General features: G+C 42.3%; 1 protein-coding gene across 1 annotated transcript in view; it reads right to left on the reverse strand.

Moving 5' to 3' along the window:
• Positions 1-17,227, reverse strand: part of grin2aa (glutamate receptor, ionotropic, N-methyl D-aspartate 2A, a) — a 265,531-nt gene that overhangs the window by 204,086 nt on the left and 44,218 nt on the right. The gene's annotated exons all lie outside the window — the stretch shown is intronic.

Below are 17,227 nucleotides of genomic sequence, written 5' to 3' on the forward strand. Positions count from 1 at the left end.
TGAGCAGGAATCATCATCAGAGAGGAAGTCTGATTAAGTTTTATTTACTGTATTTACCGCAATCTGTTCATCATATGGCACATTCAGAGGAGAACGCCCGACAGATGCAGGAGTCATATGTTGTTTATGTTAATGGAAGTAACGAGGAAGCTGAAAAGACGGCAGCGGAAATGTATAAGAGATGTGCATCGTTATTCAAACACACACATCTGAAGCTCTTCAACTTATTCAGTACATTTTATCCCATAAAAACACGTGCGCATCAAATTCGATGGGTCTATATACTACGTGTCTGCAATGAAGGTAAAAGTGGACGCACTAAATTCTAAATAAATCAGACATTATATTTAGCAGTGTCCTCGATTTGTCCATCTCTCCTTAAACCCTCCTCTAAAGACTCTTCATAGGACAGGATCCTCATGGGTTTCATATCTAATCGCTCCGTTATCTTCATCACTAATTTCCAAACCCGCTGCAGCAGCTTCAGCAGCTGGAAACTCTCTGACGCCGTTTCACACGAGTCTCCGATGTGGACTGAATGAAGAATGAAGGGTTTCCGGCGTGACGGTCAGTCCTTAGTGATCTCCTGAGTGTCCGTCGGTCAGTTTCACACAGAATGTAGACGGACACACGAATCCAGCAGCTCCACACGGTGAGAGGCAGATGACGTGTATCTCAGCCCCTCTTCACAGGCTCATAACTCTCGACTCAAACCTTGAGACTCGACTCGGACTCTCACCTCAGAGACTCGGGACTCGACTCAGATTCTCACCTCAGAGACGAATCTTGGACTCTCACCTAAGAGACTCCAGACTCGACTCGCACTCTTACATCAGAGACTCCAGACTCAAGTCAGACACAAACCTCACAAACTTAACTTTGACTCGAACCTCAGCGGCTCAAGGCTCAACTCAGATTCTCACCTCAGAGACGAATCTTGGACTCTCACCTAAGAGACTCCAGACTTGACTCGCACTCTCACATCAGAGACTCCAGACTCAAGTCAGACACAAACCTCACAAACTTAACTTTGACTGGAACCTCAGAGACTCCAGACTCAACTCAGACTTCAATTTTAGAAACTCTGAGAGTCGACTCTGACGTTCACCCCAGTTTCACACAGAATGCAGACGGACACCTGAATCCACCAGCTCCACATGGTGAGAGGCAGATGACGTGTATCTCAGCCCCTCTTCATAGGCTCATAACTCCGGATGTGTGTCTCATAGGATCTCGTGATGAGATGGAATGGAAAGGGCGGCTCTACGGATTCAGGAAGGGCTTGAACTGAATTTCTGAGCTGGATCATCTCAAAGACACACACATAGAGAATTTGATGTGTGGGTGAGTTTGTGGATGCCAGAGGGTTAAAACCTTTTTTTTTGCTATTTTTTGATGTATTTATTTGTATTTATAGCAATTTTTACAGTCAAGAACACACAAAGCCTCAGACATTTGCTCAGTCCAGTATCTATAAACTGGAACTATACACTTTTAATATTGCTGTGAAAATGTTTGTGCCCCATGGCCTTCACCAGAACATCCATCAGACTGGCAGCTGCAGTAAGCGCATACACCGGTCAGTTCTCTCAGCCGGGTTGTGGAGACAGTAGCGAGTCTCTGATTGAAGGTGAGCAGGCAGTATTTCTTCTTGTGCTGGGCTTTATGTCCGGTGGGCAGCGAGGGGGGGAGTAAATTACGCGGTAACCGTGAGCTCAGGGCAACTCTGACATTTCTTTCTCTCACAGCTCATTTGAAAAGTGGACAGGGGAGAATAATTGCAGCCTGGGCAACATTAAGGCTAATGGTAATATTTCACCAGGCACCTCTGGACAAACCTCCACTGAAACTTTAAGTGACTGCGAGAGTCTGTGTGTGTGTGTGTGGCCTTGTGTTTAGCACTTTGTGGGGACTGAATGGCTCGAAAACGATGGAGGATGTCAGATGAGGGTGGCTTTTGTTAGAAAGGCTTATCTACTGGTTGCTTAGAAGCTGCCAGCCTTGACAAAAGCATGTTGTAATTTTATCCAGATTTCAAATGCAACTGATTCCCACAGTGGTGTCCTGAATTCACAGGCATTTACAGACAGTCAAAGGCAGGAATCCAAGGTCTTCTCAGCCCTGAATGGCTGAAGGTAGCATGTCAGGTCAGCATACATGGATACATGTAAGATTTGCTGACCACTAGTATGTGGTTCTCCAGTAAACATAAGCTCAAACCTTCAATGAACACTTCATCCAAAAGGTGCTAACACGGCTGATACTAAACAGAGCCACAGTGGCCAGATCATGCTATAATATCAGCTTTACTATCAGTCCATATTTTGCACAAAGAAAGAAATGGTGTCACTTTCAGCCGATATGACGCCATGTGTCCATACATACAGAATATATATAGAACCATGAACACTCAAAGAACTATTTGCATGGTGAAATGGTTCTTCAGACTGATGCAGAATGTGTTCTATATGGGACCAAAAAGGGTTCTTCTATTGTACACTGATAGAAATAAAGGTACCATGCAGGTACACGATTCGTTCATCAAGGTACAAACAGTGTAAACATTTCCTCAAAGGTACAACAGCGGTTTTAAGGTTCAACTGGTTACCTTAAATAAGTTTTTCCCAGTGGAAAACTAGACAGGGCGTGGAGTCCAACTTAGAACATATCCTTTCAGTGGATTCCACCGCTCCAGGCAAGTGTGCTCACTGCCCCCTAGTGTGTGTGTATTCACTAGTGTGTATGTGGTGTTTCACTTCACGGATGGATTAAATGCGGAGGTGGACTTTCCCCGTTTGTGGGATTAAAAAAGTATCACTTAATATGACAGTTATGATTGCTACTGTAGTCTCAAAACTTAATGTTTATTCATTAGTTTTAATAAATTAAACATAATTAAGGTTTAGAGTCACTCAAAGCAAAAGGATTTCAGTCTAAAGTCCCAAATGCGTTTCGGCTCTGACTCTGAACCAGTACAGTCGAATCATCCGTGTCAGTCTTAAAGGCACAGTAACAAAAACAGACGGTTTAAGGCTTAGAGAGGTTCAAGGAAAAATGAGCTATGGCTCTATATGATAAATAAACAAAACAATACCCTAAATGGTCACCAGGGGTAGAGAAAAGTGTAGGATATGAGCTTTTTAAAAACATTTTCTGTCTTCTATAAAAGGAGACGGTGTTGTTCTGACAGCGATGGTCTCCAAAACATGATGACTTTGCTTGTTAAAGGGTTAAAACCTACAACTGCACCCAGAATCTCACCCCGTAGCTAAAACAGCACTGAATGAATAAGCTGTGAGCTCCACATGGCCGTGCATGAGTCAGAGACACCAGTGCGCATCCCTCTCTCTCTCTCTCTCCCACACACAAACCAAAAAAGGGATTAAAGATCTCAGCGCCACATCAGCGGCTTTTCCTTCACGAATTCACACACTTTCCTCACTCATTGTGGTTGGAGCGAGAGCGAGTCAGCTGAAGGCTGCAGTAAAAGGAGAACAGGGTTACGAGTACATGCTTCCACTCCTCCTCAGAAACTCCACCACTCTCAGCGAGCCCTCGCAGCGCGTCTCTCTGAGCCGCAGTCCTCCAACAGACGAGCTACACCTTCATTTGGTTGCTCCTTCTTTTGTTATCGAGTCATCTTTCTCAAGGCCGCATGGCAGAATAAGAGCTCGTTTAAAATCGTTTAAAAGTAGAAAGCTTATAATTACTTTAAAAGAGGGGAACATACGTGACCCGGTTCATCGTCAGATTAGAGCCTGTGGCACGGTGTGGGACCCAGACGAGGAGCACTGGGAGAGAAGCAGCGGTGATTTGGAGATTCACCAATTTAAATCTCTGAATCTCGGTTCCGCCTGATTCAGGCTGATTTTGATTCAAGGTATCAAGATGTGATTAGAAATCGACTCCCAATGCAACTCTTATATTATTAGTCACTTCTATGTCTTAGTATGTCGTGGTCACAACTTATGTATCTCGAGAACATGCCTAACTCGACCACAATTTAACTAGCAGAAAAGAATTATTTCATTCCCAAGACACTCAGAACTGAATCATCTCATTCTCACGACTATCAGGACTGAATCATCTCATTTTCACCACTATCGGAACCGAATCATCTCATTCTCACGACTATCAGGACTGAATCATCTCATTTTCACCACTATCGGAACTGAATCATCTCATTCTCACGACTATCAGGACTGAATCGTCTCATTTTCACCACTATCGGAACTGAATCATCTCATTCTCACGACTATCAGGACTGAATCATCTCATTTTCACCACTATCAGGACTGAATCATCTCATTTTCACCACTATCGGAACCGAATCATCTCATTCTCACGACTATCAGGACTGAATCATCTCATTTTCACCACTTTCGGAACTGAATCATCTAATTCTCACGACTATCAGGACTGAATCATCTCATTTTCACCACTATCGGAACTGAATCATCTCATTCTCACCACTATCGGAACTGAATCATCTCATTCTCACGACTATCGGAACTTAATCATCTCATTTTCACCACTATCAGGACTGAATCATCTCATTTTCACCACTATCGGAACCGAATCATCTCATTCTCACGACTATCAGGACTGAATCATCTCATTTTCACCACTATCGGAACTGAATCATCTAATTCTCACGACTATCAGGACTGAATCATCTCATTTTCACCACTATCGGAACTGAATCATCTCATTCTCACCACTATCGGAACTGAATCATCTCATTCTCACGACTATCAGAACTTAATCATCTCATTCTCACGACTATCAGGACTGAATCGTCTCATTTTCACCACTATCGGAACTGAATCATCTCATTCTCACGACTATCGGAACTTAATCATCTCATTTTCACCACTATCAGGACTGAATCATCTCATTTTCACCACTATCGGAACTGAATCATCTCATTCTCACGACTATCGGAACTGAATCATCTCATTTTCACCACTATCGGAACTGAATCATCTCATTCTCACGACTATCAGGACTGAATCATCTCATTTTCACCACTATCGGAACTGAATCATCTCATTCTTACGACTATCGGAACTTAATCATCTCATTCTCATGACTATCAGGACTGAATCATCTCATTCTCACGACTATCGGAACTGAATCATTTAATTCTCACGACTATCGGAACTGAATCATCTCATTTTCACCACTATCGGAACTGAATCATCTTATTCTCACGACTATCAGGACTGAATCATCTCATTCTCACGACTATCGGAACTGAATCATCTCATTTTCACCATTATCGGAACTGAATCATCTTATTCTCACGGCTATCAGGACTGAATCATCTCATTCTCACAACTACCTTAACCTCCACCACCTCAAACAAACAGTCTGCGCTACTAAAGCTCTTCTCTGATGATCATCCCTTTTTGACAGTAACCTGCCACCATGCCAGCATTTGTGTGGCTTCATGCCATTGTTGTTGTGTACCAATATGAGGTGTGGAATGATGGTTTTTCAACACAAACATGTGAACACAGCAGAAGAACCAATTATTTTTCCCACTTTTATTCTCTATTTCTCCCATGTTGCATGTGTTCATTCACCACAGACAGTTTCGGCTCCTGCACAGACGGTGTTTAGGCTGAAAAACACAGGAATATTCCTTTAATCTGTGAACGTACAGTAGCTGGAGGAAGCTTGTTTGGGTCTGGAGAGGATCCAGAGGGCAGGATGAAAAACGATGCTGCTTTTACTTATTTACACTCATGTACATGAGGACGTTTTACCCGCCTGCGTGCCACGACAAGTCCTTAGGAGCAGAGGAGCCATTTATACTCCCTGAGCTCCACCCTCCACCCCCAGCAGCATTTTACCACATCAGCAACCTCCTTAAGGAGTCATTTATGCCGACCACAAAACACACAGAAACTCAGTCTCTGCGGACTACGCACTGCTTCCTATCCATCCGCCGCATTGTTAGCGTAGCTGTAGTTCAGATGAGTGGATTCATTATGAAGCGGATCCTGCAGGAAGGAAAAGGCATTCCGAACACACCAGCTTCCAGATCTCCTCAGTAAGATACTGGCTGTGTTTAAAAGCAAAGATTTTTGCCAATCCGATTGAATATAATCGGATTACAGATTAAGAGTGAGGTGTTTATTCTCACTCTACTCAACAATCTGATGGAAAATCTCAGTTTACATGCTCACTACAAGTAATCCAATGCAAAATGACACGCATGCATGGAGTAGCGCTTAAAGTAAACATTACCATGACAGCGAACATCACGTGAGTCCAGTCAGAGTGAGATGAGCAGCAGTGAGCAGTGATTGTGTTTTTAACTGCTTTAAAATGACGTCCGACTCAGGAAAACGTCCTTCACATGTCCTTATTAAAGAAGGCCGAGAGGAAGACGTTGCGCTCTGAGACACATAAGCTGGACGTCCGTCCCACCGCCGTCTTTTAAATTTTTCATTAATATTATATTTTTTTATCCTATACTAGCACATTAACACATACTGAGACAGATTTACAGCCAAAGGTAAATGGACATAAAATGTTGTGGCTCACGAAGTGGTTTGATTTTTACTCAAAGGACAAAATGGCTCTTCTTAGCATTTTGGTTGCGACTCCTGGGCAATTGGATAACACAAACAGTGCATCACCAGATGAGCTATAGTTTCTACGTACACCAGGAAGGTGGAGCTACAAGAGTCGGGTTTCTGATAAAGTGGCCGGGACCTGTAGTACAGCATCCATCTGACTTGTTCGGTGTAGAAAAAGAGATACTTTGAGTTGAACTTGTCGCCTGGAGCTTCACACAAAAAGATAATCATTTGAAACGGGCTTGACCCTTAAAAAAGTGTACAATGTGATCCCCTCCTAAATCCTTCACGGTGAGAACCTGATCATGGTGCAGCCGGAGCGAGATAAAGAGTTAAAAAAACATTCCCTGGTGTCTTTTATCTCTGCAGGTGATTCCGTGGGGCAGTAGCTATGGACTGAAATGTCCGCGACCTGTCTGCACCCTTGAAGCCTGTGCTAAGAGGTTCTGTCAGTGCTGTCAGGCTGGACCAAACGGGCAGTAAAGAACGATCTGCTCTTATAGAATCAGCCCCTCTGCCGCAGGACCGGACAAGCTCCAAGATAAGAGCAAAGCCTTTCTCGGCTGCAGCGGCCCTTCAACTTGGACGCTCAAGGACACAGGAAGGGCTGCAGGTAACGGCTCACCAGGGCTAACCCGGAACAGTTAACGTTGTCTCATTTGCATAATGCTAGATGGCCCCTAACTAGGTTTCATTCACTGTTAGCAACATTAGCATAAAGGGATCAGCATGGACATCAGTGACCACTGTTTTCACAGGACTCACATCTGCCCACAGGCAGAACAACAGCGGGGAAGAGAGAGACAGAGAGAGATGGGAGAGCGACATGTAGATGCTAATAATGGTACCATAATCAGTGTCGGGGCAAAGCGGTGAAAAGTAACATGTTTAAGCCGGAAGGAAAGGTTTGCAAACAAACTTTAAGTTGGTTTGACAAAGTCGTTGCTATAGAATCCCAGGTGGTTGTTAAGGTGTTGCTAGGCTGTTGTGTTTGCTTAGATCTTGCTATGTTATCCCGAGTGACTGCTAATGTGTTCCGAAGCCATTGTTATGTTATCCCAGGTGGTCATTAAGGTGTTCCAAAGCCATTGCTATGGAATACCAGGTGGTTACTAAGGTGTTGCCATGCTGTTGTGTTTGCTTAGATCTTGCTATCTTATCCTGGTGGCTGCTAAATGTTGCTAAACCACTGCTATCGTGCCTCAGGTGGTTGCTAAGGTATGAAGGTATAGGTAGGCTATTGCTATAGTACTTTAGGTGTTTGCTTAGCTATGGTATCCCATGTGGTTGTTAAGGTGTTGCTTGGCCATTGCTGTGCTATCCCTGGTGGTTGTTAATGTGTGTGTGTGTGTGTGTGTGTGTGTGTGTGTGTGAGCTCGTGGGCTAGTACATATGTGTGTCTGTATGTAAACTCTATGAGGCGCAGTGTGAGAGACGGCCTGAAAGCACAAGTGCACTATGATCCTGCAAGGTTTCATGCTTCTAGTTAGAAAATGGTACCAAAATAGAGTAGCATAATAAAATGTAAACAAAAACAGGTTAGGTTTAAATTCCTATAATCACATTACAGTTACTGACTTAATAAAATGTGTGTTATGTGCTTCACTCACGTTTCGAATGCATTAAAAAAAACACATTGCGTCTATATAGATTCTATAGAAATCAGAGTAAGCTTCTCTTAATTTCACATCAAACCACTCTGAATGTCTCTACGTCGGACTGAACTGTGCAGAAATGTAAAACTGGTGGAATTCCCGTCTGAGTGCAGATGAGTTGGAGGGTTGGCGCCATTTCTCTCTCTCCCACTCAGCTTTTATCAGCCTCATGAATGAGCTAAAACAAGGCTGCGTCTCAATGAGAGAGCAAGGGGCCTGTCTGCAACATCAGCGCAGCTCCCTTCAGCGCCTCTTCTGGTGTCCCATTGATTTAGGATTTTCAGGAGGATTCTCCAGTCAAAGCTCCGAGTTTAAGGAAATCATCACAGGCCTTGGGGGCGGGGGTGGGGGTCCCGCGTCAGACCACCCAGCCCCAACTCTACGAGATGCTGAGGCCTCAGAGGTACAGCGCAGACAAACGCCTCAGCACTGACTAACAGCAACGGCTGCCAGCAAAATCAGCACTTACATGTGTGCTAAGATGCTGGGAGAGGGTGGGAATCACTAGAGGTCCTGTAATACCACACAACTGGTGATGTACTGATCCCATATGGATCAGTATCAGCACAGATAATTACCTATTTAAGTTCAGATGTAAAGATTATTTCTTAGTCATTGTCAATAAAAACGGCAACAATTCAACTTTATAAACTACATGAAACAACAGAGAAACAGAGATACCTAGCAGGGATGCACTGATCGTGAATTTTTAAGGCTGATTCCGATTTTTTTCCGACAAAAGTAGCTCCATCTTGTGAGCTAAGAAAACATTGAATTTTGGTGCCTTATCAGTCTAATAATGATATCATTAAAGCTCATTAAAATATTGCTAATCAATGAAACAAAATAAAATAAAACAATAGAGACACTGGGGCCTCCGTGATCAGACGACTGTGAGGTGGATACAGTACTGATCAGAGGCTTTTACCACTGTCATTACAGCAATAGAGGGACAAACACAAAGAAACTGAAATTCATGTTAAAACTTCAAAGACTCCAATGTTCACTTTATCATTTTTTTATGCTGATAATAAAATTGGTAATGCAATATATGTAGTAATACACTCACCGGCCACTTTATTAGGTACCCCTTGCTAGTAAAAGGCCGGACCCCCTTTTGCCTTCAGAACTGCTTTAATTCTTCTTGTCAGACTTTCAACAAGGTGTTGGAAACGTTCCTCAGAGATTTTGGTGGTTATTTGAGTTCCTGTTGCCTTTCTATCATCTGGAACCAGTCTGCCCGTTCTCCTCTGACCTCTCACATCAACAAGGCATTTTCGTCCACACAACTGACCGCTCACTGGATATTTCCTCTTTTTCGGACCGTTCTCTGTAAACCCTAGAGATGGTTGTGTGTGAAAATCCCAGCAGATCAGCAGTTTCTGAAATACTCAGACCAGCCCGTCTGGCACCAACAACCACGCCACGTTCAAAGCCCCTTAAATCCCCTTTCTTCCCCGTTCTGATGCTCGGTCTGCACTTCAGCAAGTTGTCTTGACCACCTCTACATGCCTGAATGCAGTGAGTTGCAGCCGTGTGATTGGCTGATCAGCTATTTGTGTTAACAAGCAACTGAACAGGTGTTTATTAGGTGTACCTAATAAAGTGGCCGGTGAGTGTATATATATATATAATGATAATAAAGTGAACATTGGAATCATTTTAACATGAATTTCACAATTTCTTTGTGTAAGATATACAGTATCTCCCAAAAGTGAGTACACCCCTCACATTTCTGCAAATATTTTATTATATCTTTAACTCAAAGTGGTCAGTGTGCAGCTTGTACAGCAGTGCAGATTCACTGTCCTCTGAAAAGAACAACACACAGACATTAATGTCTAAATAGCTGGCAGCACAAGTGAGTCCACCTCACATACATAATATACACATATATATATATATATTAAATGTTATACACAGATTCATGTTTTTCTTGCCCATTTCTATAACACTCATTTCATGAAAACCCAGATAATCATCTGATGAGTTCAGTCAGGTGTGGAGAGCATATGAGACTGTAAATTAGGGAAGATCCAGTTTTGTGTTAATGGTCAAACAGACCGATGTGCAGCCCATTTGCAATTATGTACCTCCTGCAAATATCGCTGGTAACTTTACAGAAGAAGGAAAAACCCACTTTGCTTTTCATGTAAATCAAAGGGAAACCAGACGTTTTTTGCCCCCAAGTAATTTTGAGCCATTTCTTTTGGTCATTCATCGTGAAATTTACATACAGTGTAAAGGGCAACAGGCACTTTCAAATTCTGTTAAAAACTGGAAAACGGAGCTTTTTTCCGAGGTTTTGTTCCGACAGCAGTGATATCCGTCAGTCAAATGGAATGTGTTTGGAGTTTTAAGTCTTAGCCTCCATTTTTTGTGGTCAAGTGGTTTTGTAGTACTGTGTGATACTGTTTTTAGCACTGGTGTTTGCATATGAAACCCAGAGTTCCCTGTACGGATAATAAACTTGACTTGACCTCTGCAATCAAAGCGTTTACAGTCTCCAAATGCAAATCACATTTTTTACATATTCATCGCGCTGCGACTGCACCAGCCGATCTCAGGCATTCCTGTCGGCACGCTTCGATCGCTCGGATCAATCAGTTTGACAAATTGCAGATGGAATCTGAATATCTGCTCAGTGAAGAGCCTTAAAATCCCAACATCACTCAACGTTCCCGCTCAAAAGAGACACAATTTCCATTTCCTCCAACTTCACAGCAGCCCACAGAGCGACGGACGCTTCCACACGGCAGCAGGAGGAGCGCTGAGAGACACAGAAACAGAGATAAGCAGAGGCAGACAGAATGAGACAGAGAGGCAGAGAGAAGAGCAAGATGAACAAAGCGAGGAGGGAAAGAGAGAAAATGAAAGAGAAGAGGAGGGCGGGGGAGAAATGAGGGGATGAGCGATAACGAAGGAAAAAGGAGAAAAAGGAGCACAATCACTCAGACGTTCCCAGAATCCATTAACCTCTACCACGCCGCACTGTTCGTCTCCCATCATGCACTGGTGCAGAGACAGCATACAAAAGTGCGTAGTGGATTTTGTAACACCTTTAACCCAGAGTTATGCTAGATGATGGATTTTTAATGCAATTACATACGTAATCACAGGAATTACATTAGTATTGAGTCTAGCCAGCAACAGTGGAGTTCAGACAGAATTCTGTGGGTTACAGTCGAGTTCAGACAGAATTCTGTGGGTTACAGTCGAGTTCAGGCAGAATTTTGTGGGCTACAGTCGAGTTTAGACAGAATTTTGTGGGTTACAGTCGAGTTCAGGCAGAATTTTGTGGGTTACAGTCGAGATCAGACAGAATTTTGTGGGTTACAGTCGAGTTCAGGCAGAATTTTGTGGGTTACAGTCGAGTTCAGACAGAATTTTTTGGGTTACAGTCGAGTTCAGACTGAATTTTGTGGGTTACAGTCGAGTTCAGACAGAATTTTGTGGGCTACAGTCGAGTTCAGACAGAATTTTGTGGGTTACAGTCGAGTTCAGACAGAATTTTGTGGGTTACAGTCGAGTTCAGACAGAATTTTGTGGGTTACAGTCGAGTTTAGACAGAATTTTGTGGGCTACAGTCGAGTTCAGACAGAATTTTGTGGGTTACAGTCGAGTTCAGACAGAATTTTGTGGGTTACAGTCGAGTTCAGGCAGAAATTTGTGGGTTACAGTCGAGTTCAGACAGAATTTTGTGGGTTACAGTCGAGTTCAGACAGAATTTTTTGGGTTACAGTCGAGTTCAGACAGAATTTTGTGGGTTACAGTCGAGTTCAGGCAGAATTTTGTGGGTTACAGTCGAGTTCAGGCAGAATTTTGTGGGCTACAGTCGAGATCAGACAGAATTTTGTGGGCTACAGTCGAGTTTAGACAGAATTTTGTGGGTTACAGTCGAGATCAGACAGAATTTTGTGGGCTACAGTCGAGTTTAGACAGAATTTTGTGGGTTACAGTCGAGTTCAGGCAGAATTTTGTGGGTTACAGTCGAGATCAGACAGAATTTTGTGGGTTACAGTCGAGATCAGACAGAATTTTGTGGGCTACAGTCGAGTTTAGACAGAATTTTGTGGGTTACAGTCGAGTTCAGGCAGAATTTTGTGGGTTACAGTCGAGATCAGACAGAAATTTGTGGGTTACAGTCGAGTTCAGGCAGAATTTTGTGGGTTACAGTCGAGTTCAGACAGAATTTTTTGGGTTACAGTCGAGTTCAGACTGAATTTTGTGGGTTACAGTCGAGTTCAGACTGAATTTTGTGGGTTACAGTCGAGATCAGACAGAATTTTGTGGGTTACAGTCGAGTTCAGACAGAATTTTGTGGGCTACAGTAATTTCAGAATCTAAACATTGTGCTGACGGTCAAGTTGAGCTTGGGTAGAAAAGTTCTCAGGTTATATTCAGATTCAGATCAAAAATTCTGGCCCGATTAAAGTCCCATTAGCCACGCGGCCCCTGTTCCCCTTGGGGTTACAGCCGCACTGGATCATAAGCCTCCAAAAGTAGCCTCGCTGTCACCTGGCCTGCCTGCTGGTGGTGGCAGGAGCAGCTGGGCTATTTAAGGAAGCGTGTGGTCCGGTCAGCAGTCATATCACTGCTGAAGAGGAGAGCAGAGGCTAAAAACAGGCTGGCACTGACCAAGCATCATTAATAATTACACAGCAAAGAGAGAGAGAGAGAGAGAAGGTCTCACAGGGAAAGACATACGCTCAACACACGGTTGCACTGACATGCATTCTCACAGCCATTCTGCCACACTGAGCCTCTCTGTCTGCATCTCTGAGCCTCCTGACCACTAGAGCTGTCAAATTAAAGGTTAGAATTTAAATATTCATTGAATTCAATAAAAAAATGCAAATGTTTACAGCTACTTTCACTGTAGCTCCTAGCAGGATTCAGACCATGATGGCTACCAAACACGCAGACTGTCTAAGTCAGGGATATCTGTCACTATATTCATATATTTAAATATGGGCGACAGTGGAGTTCAGACAGAATTTTGAGGGTTACAGTCGAGTTCAGACAGAATTTTGAGGGTTACAGTCGAGGGTTACAGAAACGGACCCATCAGAAAACCTCGTTCTCTTTATTTGCCTCTTTCTCTTTTTGCTCTAGACGAGAGCAGCAGACTCTGTCGCCACAGATACTGCGCCTGCTAATGGTGCTCCTGCTCGAGGTAGGACTGCTGGCGTAAAAGGAGACGCTGGCAATAAAGCGTGATAAAGCGCGAGCTCTGTTGCTGAAAGAGCCGCCGCCTCACACAAACACCTCCATTATCCACTGTGAGCGTGAAAAACCTTAACTCGGCGAGTTCAGCTGAGGTACGGTGAGAAGAGAGAATGCACAGGCCTCGAGTGCGTCCTTGCGAGCGTTTCGCCGCTTTCCGCAGCACCACTGAGGACAATACACCTCCACCTATGTTAGTCAGCTCTTTGAATGGCTTTCGTTTAATAGTTCTTCCTGCGCTGGATGTCCTTGATGGGTTTTTATAAGGTCGTGTAGCTGGCTCGCTGTGACTGCCGAAGCTGTTGCTGTGCAGAATCGTAGCGGATTGCATGTAAAGTGTTCAGGTGGGAGAGATAGAGAGATGGAGAGAGAGAAAGAGAGAGAGAGAGAGAGAGAGAGAAAGAGAGAGTCATCAGGTGTGTTACCTAAAAGCTTCAACCAAAAACAAAGCCTGACTTCTGGCCCTGTCGTGAGGGTTTATGAAAAGCAAAGTCGCTCCACTGCAGAGAAAACAATCCGTCCTCAGCATTCGGCTGCTGAATCACTGCCGGCGCTCTGACCCCCACGTAATTAATCTGGCCCAGACTGAGTGCTGGAGGGGCAACGCGGGGAAAAAAGAAGAAACAGCCATGAACCCACAGTGAATGGTGGCTTTAAAACGATGTGGCGAGGTAGACCCCCAGAGAGCCAATTGGCCACCGCGACACCCAAAGTACACAAATGACTGATCACATCTGCAGCGATCATAAACTAGACCTGGCAGGTTCCTCTGAGCAGAATTCAGCAGAACACTGATACGTACAGTACTGTTCAGAGGCCTAGAACCGCTGTTTTCAACTATATAGCACTGATCTGTTGAAGATGAATGTATGAAACGACTCTAATATAAAGTTGCTGCTGTACAACTTCATTATAAACACCTGGCAGGATACAGTGTTTGTGAAATGTGTCCAGAACAATGAACAGAGCTGTAGACGATTACATAATGAGAAAGCAGAAGAACCTCAACACTAAAGTTATAAAAAAATGAATGTCCAGAATATCTCATATTTTAAAAAAAGCATGAGCAGGATAGCGTATGTTTAGATGATAAGATCTAAAATCAAGATCATCTATGAAAAAGCTGACAGTCAAGTTTTCAGTATTAGTATTAACATTAAAGGTTTGAGTAAAAGTGTCAGCCAAAGGTTTCAATATTGGTATCAGCCAATACTGAAGATTTCAATATCAATATCAGCCAATACTGAAGATTTCAATATCAATATCAGCCAATACTAAAGGTTTCAATATCAATATCAGCCAATACTAAAGATTTCAATATCAATATCAGCCAATACTGAAGATTTCAATATCAATATCAGCCAATACTAAAGGTTTCAATATCAATATCAGCCAATACTAAAGATTTCAATATCAATATCAGCCAATACTGAAGATTTCAATATCAATATCAGCCAATACTGAAGGTTTCAATATCAATATCAGCCAATACTAAAGGTTTCAATATCAATATCAGCCAATACTGAAGATTTCAATATCAATATCAGCCAATACTAAAGGTTTCAATATCAATATCAGCCAATACTAAAGATTTCAATATCAATATCAGCCAATACTGAAGATTTCAATATCAATATCAGCCAATACTAAAGGTTTCAATATCAATATCAGCCAATACTAAAGATTTCAATATCAATATCAGCCAATACTGAAGATTTCAATATCAATATCAGCCAATACTAAAGGTTTCAATATCAATATCAGCCAATACTAAAGATTTCAATATCAATATCAGCCAATACTGAAGATTTCAATATCAATATCAGCCAATACTGAAGGTTTCAATATCAATATCGGCCAATACTAAAGATTTCAATATCAATATCAGCCAATACTGAAGATTTCAATATCAATATCAGCCAATACTGAAGGTTTCAATATCAATATCAGCCAATACTAAAGATTTCAATATCAATATCAGCCAATACTGAAGATTTCAATATCAATATCAGCCAATACTAAAGATTTCAATATCAATATCAGCCAATACTGAAGGTTTCAATATCAATATCAGCCAATACTAAAGATTTCAATATCAATATCAGCCAATACTGAAGATTTCAATATCAATATCAGCCAATACTGAAGGTTTCAATATCAATATCGGCCAATACTGAAGGTTTCAATATCAATATCAGCCAATACTAAAGATTTCAATATCAATATCAGCCAATACTGAAGGTTTCAATATCAATATCAGCCAATACTAAAGATTTCAATATCAATATCAGCCAATACTAAAGGTTTCAATATCAATATCAGCCAATACTGAAGGTTTCAATATCAATATCAGCCAATACTAAAGATTTCAATATCAATATCAGCCAATACTGAAGATTTCAATATCAATATCAGCCAATACTAAAGATTTCAATATCAATATCAGCCAATACTAAAGGTTTCAATATCAATATCAGCCAATACTGAAGATTTCAATATCAATATCAGCCAATACTAAAGGTTTCAATATCAATATCAGCCAATACTAAAGATTTCAATATCAATATCAGCCAATACTGAAGATTTCAATATCAATATCAGCCAATACTAAAGGTTTCAATATCAATATCAGCCAATACTAAAGATTTCAATATCAATATCAGCCAATACTGAAGATTTCAATATCAATATCAGCCAATACTAAAGGTTTCAATATCAATATCAGCCAATACTGAAGATTTCAATATCAATATCAGCCAATACTGAAGATTTCAATATCAATATCAGCCAATACTGAAGGTTTCAATATCAATATCGGCCAATACTGAAGGTTTCAATATTAGTATCGGTATCATATGTTTGTGTGCTGCCACAGAAGAACCACTTTTGTTTTCTAAAAGAAAGAACCATGACATATGAGTGCGAAGAGCCTTTTTAAGTTTAAAGAATCTCATAATGTAAAGACTGAGTGCAGAAAGTGATATTGTGCATAAAATGCGCCTGAATTTCGATCAGGGAGGGCAAGAACTGCCCCTAGAAAGAACCGATGTTCTGTCCTGCAGGGAAGCTTTTCCAGACGCTCGCTGATCAACAACACTGGCTGAACCAAGAGCCACACGCAAGAATTCCAGGCAGAGAGCCAGACAAACAAAGCCATGACGAAAGCACCGCATGGCGAGTGATTAGGTTTGTTGGGGTCATCGTTAAATGACTAGCTGATCAAAATAACGTCCCCAGCAGGGATGCGTATGTGTTATGAATCAGGCCAGATGAGAATGTGGGGTATGGATCTCCCAGCGGAGCCACAGGGATCAATACTCAGCCTGGATGTCGTGCAACTGACCACACAAAAGCCAAACGCAGTTTGATGAGAACGCTTTGGCTGCCATATGCTCGAAGGCCGAAAGGACACAGAGCGCTCAGCTAGAGCGCATTAGCCCAGAGCGGCCGACTCACTTTACCTCGTTCTGCACTCTTCACCTACAGGAGAGTCTGCAGACACACCCACGGCACATGCCCTCACTTTAAAAGGAGCCCTCTTTAATTAAAGCGCTACACTTCTAAAAACACACTCTTAAAAAGACGGTTCCTTAAGGGTTCTTTAATAAAGACGGCTCTATTTCACCATTTGCATGCTTAAAGAGTTATTTGCATGGTGAAATGGTCCTTCAGATTGATGGGGAGTGTGTTGTATCTGGTCCTACGTAGAACCTTCTTGAAAAGAGGTCGATGTATCTTTAAAAACCAGCTTGATAT

Source organism: Pygocentrus nattereri, chromosome 14, assembly GCF_015220715.1.
Source record: "Pygocentrus nattereri isolate fPygNat1 chromosome 14, fPygNat1.pri, whole genome shotgun sequence".
Classification (NCBI taxonomy): Eukaryota; Metazoa; Chordata; class Actinopteri; order Characiformes; family Serrasalmidae; genus Pygocentrus; species Pygocentrus nattereri.